General features: G+C 55.5%; 1 pseudogene; it reads left to right on the forward strand.

The window, feature by feature from the left end:
• The first annotated feature begins 6 nt into the window (after positions 1-6).
• Positions 7-6,940, forward strand: part of LOC108545069 (receptor-type tyrosine-protein phosphatase V-like) — a 22,707-nt pseudogene continuing 15,773 nt past the window's right edge.

Genomic DNA, 6,940 nt, shown 5'->3' on the forward strand with positions numbered 1-6,940 from the left:
AGCTGATGCATGTAGCCCCAGTCACATTCCCCACGCTTGCTCAATTTATCATGACCCTCTCACGTGGACTCCTTAGAGTTGTAAGCCTTTAAAAAGGCCAAGAATTTCTTTTTCAGGGAGCTCGGCTCTTAAGACGCAAGTCTGCTGACACTCCCAGCCGAATAAACCTCTTCCTTCTTTAATCTGGTGTCTGAGGAGTTTTGTCTGTGGCTTGTCCTGCTATAGCATCAGGAAGAGATGGACTTCTCTGCAGCCTGAGAGTCACAATCCCCTTCCACCTTCTGGGCCTGGAGCCAGTCTCCTCCTCTCTCCCTTCAAGAGCCTTGCCAAGGCTGGAGAGATGGGGGGTCAGACTCTGGGAGTAAGAGGCAGCCCCTTGCTTTTGCTGCCTGCTGCCTGCTGCCTGCTTGTGCTTGAAACTCTGCTCTTCCCACCCATGCCCGCCTGCCTGCTTGTCTGCTAGCCAGCAAGGCAAGGGGGCCAGGGGACTGGTTTCTCCCTTTGCTGCCTCCCAACTTTACTCTGTAGCTATCGGGATGAGGCCCCCAATCCTGTTTGCTGCCCTGCTCTGGCTCCGGGGTTTTTTGGCAGAGGTAAGGTGGGCATGGGGGGCAGGCCAGCGGGTGGGGTCCCCACTCTCCAGGGCACATCCAGGCCTCCCAGCCCTTCTCGGGGCCCCACAGCTGGTCTGCATTAGGCGAGGAGAGTCTACTCCTTTTCCACCAGGGCCAGCATGTGGCACAGCGAGTGAGAACAGATTGCTCCAGCCTGCCTGGAGAATAATGCGCCGTGGGCATGCCTCTAGGAGATGCCCCTTGGCTGTGTGTGGGGCTGTCAGACAGAGCAACAGAGCTTTCTCTTGGATCCTGGCCCTGCCCCACCACCCCAGTAGCCTTCCCAGAGGCCTCTGTCCATTTCCCCCATGCTCTGTTCCCTTTCTTCTTCCTGCAGGAGGAAGCATGCCCCTCCCTGGAAAGGAGTCCAGGCAGGGAGAGTGCAGGTAGGTGTCTTCAGCGGGGGAGAGAGTTCTGGGGGTGAAGAGTCAGGGGTGTAGGGCCAATTTTCCACACCAGACCCTGCCTCTACCCTGGCTTTTCTTTTCTTTTCTTTTTTTTTGGCCTTCCATTCTTCTTTAAGGCAGAAAGGCTATTAGTGGGTTCTGAAAGCACCTCATTTTCCCCAGGCCCACCCCTGAACATGAACATCACCAGCCAGGGGAGACCTACTAGCCTCTTTCTGAGTTGGGCAGCCCCGGAACCAGGTGGATTCATCCATGCCCTCTGCCTCACACGTCTGAGCCCCCTCAGCTCTCCTGAAGGGCAGCAGCTCCAGGCCCACACCAATGCATCCAGCTTTGAGTTCCAGGATCTGGTGCCAGGGAGTCACTACCAGCTGGAAGTGACTGCCCTGCGACCCTGTGGGCAGAATGTCACTGTCACCCTCACTGCTCGCACTGGTATAAGGCCTGCAGGCTGAGAGGGTGGGGGTGTTGCCTGGGGTTAGAGCAGGAGGTGACTGCCCTGGAGTGCTGGCAGGGAGGGCAACTTCTCTGTAGACCATGTCTAGTACAGTGACCCATTTAGGAGCAGGCAGAGGGGTGATGCCCCTGTGGCACTGACCTTGGTGTCTCTCTCTCCCTCTGATGCAGCCCCGCCAACTGTCCATGGACTGCAGCTCCACAGCCCCGGAAGCCCATCCAGCCTGGAGGCCTCATGGGGTGAAGCCCCCGGGGAGCAGGATGGCTATCGCTTTCTCCTCTACCACCTAGAATCCCAGACATTGGCACATAATATCTCATGCCCCCGGGCACCCTGTCCTACAATTTTGGAGACCTCTTGCCAGGTAGTGAGTGTATTTTGGAAGTTAACACCTAGGCTAGCAACCTCCAAGCAAAAACCAGCCTCCATCAGTGGACAGGTAAGGTGGGCACTTGGGCAAGGCCCCAGGTGGCAGCCAATCTGGGAGTGGTGGGAATGGTGGAAAGTCCGGCGCCTCATCGGCAGCCGTGTCCCTGTGTGCCTGGGCTTTTGTGCTCCCTAGTGCCAGGGTCCCTGCAAGCATCCTGCTCCAAGGGTCTTTCTTGAGCCTGACTTTGTTCCCTCCATCCTTCCTCCAGCCCCTGTGTCTCTAGATCACCTGGTGCTGCATACCCTGGGTACCAGTGCCTTGCAAGCCTTTAGGAATGGCTCCAAGGGGGGCTGCCTGGCTCCACATGGTGCTTATAGACCTCCTAGGTGGCACCAACCTGACTGCAGTAGTCAGACGGGGAGTTTCCCATCACACCTTTCTTCACCTGTTTCCGGGCACCCCACATGAGCTGACATTCAGTGTTGCTGCTGGGCCCTATTAGGCAGTGGGGCCCAATGCCACAGAGTGGACCTGGGAGTGCTTTTTGGGGTAAAGGAGACACAGCCGAGACTTCCCATCTCTTCTCCGTGGGTGAAGTAGGCAGGATGCAACTGGCAGGGGAGGTGGCATCTTTGGAGGCTCAGAGGGAGTGCACCTCCAGTTGGCTGGTGGTGGGCACCTATCTGAGGGGATGATGGTGGTGACAGTAGTTGTCAATTGAACCCTTCTGTGTGCTGGACTCTGTGCTAAGCACTTTCTGTTTTGTTTTGTTTTGTTTTGTTTTTTGAGATGAAGTCTCGCTCTGTTGCCAGGCTGGAGTGCAGTGGTGTAATCTCAGTTAACTGCAACCTCTGCCTCCCGGGTTCAAGTGATTCTCCTGCCTCAGCCTCCCAAGTAGCTGGGATTACAGGCACGCGCCACCATGTGTGGCTAATTTTTGTATTTTTAGTAGAGACGAGGTTTCACCATGTTGGCCAGGATGGTCTCAATCTCTTGACCTCGTGATCTGCCCGCCTCGGCCTCCCAAAGTGCTGGGATTACAGGTGTGCACCACTGCACCCAGCCTGTGCTAAGCACCTTCTGTGTATGGTTTCGTTGAATCCTCAGAACAGCCCTATGTAAGTCATATTAGCCCCATTTTATGGCAGAGGGAGCGGAGGTTCAGAGAGAGGAAACCCAGCATTTCCCGCGTAGCCTGTGCATGGGTGAGCTGACCTGAACCTGGGTTGGATGCCTGCAGAGCCCATGTTGGCTTTGCCATGGCTTCACTGAGTTTTTACTTAGAGAGGCCCCGTTGTGCAGTGGTTAAAGGCAGACAAACCAGACTGCCGTGTTCTGAGTTTTGCTTCTGCCACCCGTTGGCTATGCATCTCTGGACAAGTGTTTACCCTCTTTCTGTGTTGGTTTCTACATGTAGTGTTCAGAACCATGCTGGCAGGTGCACATTTAATCACTTGATGTGTATATTTCTGTTATTTTCCATGGCCAGATGGTAACAGCCAGATCCCGGTGTTCATTCAGAATGTGGCAAGTGGTGGCTGCTAACACTGGGACAAGGCATGGCCCAGTGCGTAGAGAAAGAAGCCAGCACAGAACCCGTGGGATTTCTCCCCTCCAGTGTTTAGGTCTTCCTGCACATATTTCTTTCTTTTCTTCACAGATCCCTCTGCCCCCCTCGACCTGGTATTGACTCCCCTACCCACCAAGCTCTGGGCAAGCAGGAAGGTAGGGCCAGTTGCCCAGGATGGCTTCCTGCTGAAGTTAAGTGGGCCAGTGGAGAAGAATATCACCGTGGGCCCTGAAGCCTACAGTGTCACATTCCCGGGGCCCCTGCCCACTGGGCACTATGCTCTGGAGCTGAAGGTCCCAGCGGGGCCCTATGGTGCCTGGACCCAGGCCAGTGCCTGGCTGGATGGTGAGTCCCTGCTGGTGGGGAGCAGGGCAGGATCCTGCCCAGGGGTGTCTGCGTCCAGAGGCAGGTGGGGCCTCACTCTCGGGGGCCTGTCTTACCTCCAGATTCCGCAGCCCAGTCCAGACAAGGCAGTGATGCCAAGCTGCAGCTGGATGGGCTGGAGGCCTCCAAGGAGCCCGGGAAACGGGCCCTGCTCTACATGGAGGGAAACCTGGGCTTCCTTGGAAACACCTCTGTGCCACCTGGTGCCACCCACATCACCTTCTATGGGCTGGTGCCTGGGGCCCGCTTCTGTGTGGACATTGCCTCATCTCTGGTAATCATCACCCAGAGCCTCACGGGCCGCACAAGTGAGTACCAGCCACTGTGTTCCCTGGCCCTGCAGCTGGAAGGCCTTGCCAGGGGAAGGAGGTCAGAGCAGGGGAGAGGCTCAGAAGAGCTGGGCAGGGGGCACCAAAGGGCTGCAGGCGGTATATGGACCCCTCACCAAATTACCTTTCTCTTCAGGTCCCATGGCACCACAGTTACTGGAGGTTATCAGCAGGGGCAGCCCCTCTGACCTGGCCATTGACTGGGCCCCAGCACCAGGACAGCGGGAAGGCTACAGGGTCGCTTGGCACTAGGAGGGCAGCCAGAGGTCACCGGGCAGTCTTGTTGACTTGGGCCCGGACAATTCCAGCCTGACTTTGAGGAGTCTGGTGCCCAGCTCCTGCTGTGCCGTGTCAGTGTGGGCCTGGGCGGGGAACCTTAACTCCAGCATTCAGAAGATCCACACCTGTACTTGTGAGTTCCTGGCTGCAGCCTGTGGGAGGCCAGCCCCAGGTGGTGGACTGGGGGACTGGCATCCTCTACTCTGCACTTCTATGTGCCATATTCTTTTTTTTTTTTCTTTTTTTGAGATGAATCTCGCTGTGTCACCCAGGCTGGAGTGCAGTGGCGGGATCTCAGCACATTGTAACCTTCAACCCCTGAGTTCAAGTGATTCTCCTGCCTCAACCTCCTGAGTAGCTGGAATTACAGGTGCCTGCCACCTTGCCTGGCTAATTTTTGTATTTTTATTTTATTTTTTTTAGTAGAGATGGAGTTTCACCATGTTGGCTAGGCTGGTCTTGAACTTCTGACCTCAAACAGTCTGTTCACCTTGGCCTCCCAAAGTGCTGGGATTACAGGCGTGAGCCACTGTGGCTGAACTGTGTGCCATATATTTTTTTTTTTCCCCAAGATGGAGTCTTGCTCTGTCATCCAGGCTGGAGTGCAGTGGCGTGATCTCGGCTCACTGCAACCTCCACTTCCAGGGTTCAAGGAGTTCTTCTGCCTCAGCCTCCCAGGTAGCTGGGGTTATAGGTGCCTGCTACCACACCTGGCTAATTTTTGTATTTTTAGTAGAGACGGGGTTTCACCATGTTGGCCAGGCTGGTCTTGAACTCCTGGCCTCATGATCTGCCCACCTCGGCCTCCCAAAGTGCTGGGATTACAGGCATGAGCTACTGCGCCCAGCCTCATGTGCCATATTCTTGACTCAGAAGGCCATGAGTACAAGATGAGACCTTTCATGAATGTATCTGCAAGCAATTTCTACCTCCTTCCATCTGGTTAGCTATATACCCACCATCTATCCACCGTCCATCCATCCATCTATCCATCCACCATCCATCCATCTATCCCACAATTATTTAATGAATGACTCTTTTTCTTGGCATGAAACCAGTTGCTGAGGCCAAAGTGATGAATAGTCCTCAGTGCCTCAGGAAGACAAGTAAGCAGATGGCTTACTTTGTATGTCATAATACCTGTTAATGCACTAATTGGAATGTGCATAATGTATTAGCTTGAACTCTATGAAACTGCATTCCTATTGGTTAAAATGGCTGCACCTCAGGAATTTTATGTGGTTCAGTCTAATCTTTTAGGACTCACAGAAGGGACATCTGCTTAAAAAGTCAGAGGAGGTTTCCTGGAGAAGAGTGAGCTGAGTGAGAGCAAGCTGGTGGGGGACAGGGTGGGGTCCTGCCCAGGGGCATCTGCTGGGGCTGGGGAGGATGGGTAGAGAGAACCTTAGCAGGAGGCTAAGCATGCACCAAGGTCCACAGGCCAGAGACAGACTGAACCGGAACTGAACGTCAGCAGGTGAGCTGGAGACTGGGGCCCTAAGAGGTGTGAGGGTTGGCACCATGCCCTCAAAGGGCAGACAGGGAGGAAGCGGGGCAGCAGGTGTCTGGGCAAGCATCTGTCTAAGAGGGTTTCCTGGGAAGGAAAGGAGTGTGGCCTTTGAGCCCTGTGGAAGCGGGGGTTTTAGGTGGGGAGTGCTGGGAGCTTGCCTGGGGACTGAGGAGATGGGTGTAGCTCATGGAGGGAGAGGCAGGGGATTCGGGTGACTCCACATCTATTTCTTCCTTGTCCTTCCTCCAGTCCCTGCTCCTCCTGCCAACTTGAGCCTGAACCTTGCCATCCAGCCTCCTGCCCTGAGGGCTTCCTGGAGTCCCCCATCAGTGGGTAGGGAGGACTTCCAGGTGCAGCTTTATAGCCTGAGGCCTCTGACTCTGGAAAGGGAGGAGACTCTGGTTGCAGAGGTCCAGAACTTCTCCTGGGCCTAGCTGTCTCCGGGCACCGAGTTCCTGGTGCAGCTGGCCACCCTGCAGGGGCCGGATCAGAGCAGCAGCACCAACGCCACAGGCTGGACATGTGAGTGCCCTCTGATGGCCCTCCCCTACCGTGCTCCTTGGATTCCCAGGGAGCTGCATGTCCCCTTGGCCTCTGTGGTCTTCAGGCAGGCAGCTGGGCTGATGGTGGGGCATGTACCAGCTTAGGGTTGTTCCCTCAGTCCCTAGGCACCAGGTAACCCCACTCCCCTCACTGGGACTCCCCCAGGGCCCTGGCCCTTTAGGCCTTCTAGAAGGTGGGCAGACCCTTCTTAGAAGGGGTTTGCTGACTTGTATAGTGGCCCTGGGCATGACATTCCTCATGCTCTGTCATGGCTGGCAGTAGGGAGGTGAGTGATAGTGGGCCACAAGTGGTTAATCATAACAATAGCAAGGCCGGGCACGGTGGCTCACGCCTGTAATCCCAGCACTTTGGGAGGCCAAGGCGGGTGAGTCACTTGAGGTCAGAAGTTCGAGACCAGCCTGGCCAACATGGTAAAACCCTGTCTCTACTAAAAATACAAAAATTGGCCGGGCGCGG

This window comes from Rhinopithecus bieti, unplaced genomic scaffold (assembly GCF_001698545.2).
Source record: "Rhinopithecus bieti isolate Rb0 unplaced genomic scaffold, ASM169854v2 scaffold_24392, whole genome shotgun sequence".
Taxonomy (NCBI): domain Eukaryota; kingdom Metazoa; phylum Chordata; class Mammalia; order Primates; family Cercopithecidae; genus Rhinopithecus; species Rhinopithecus bieti.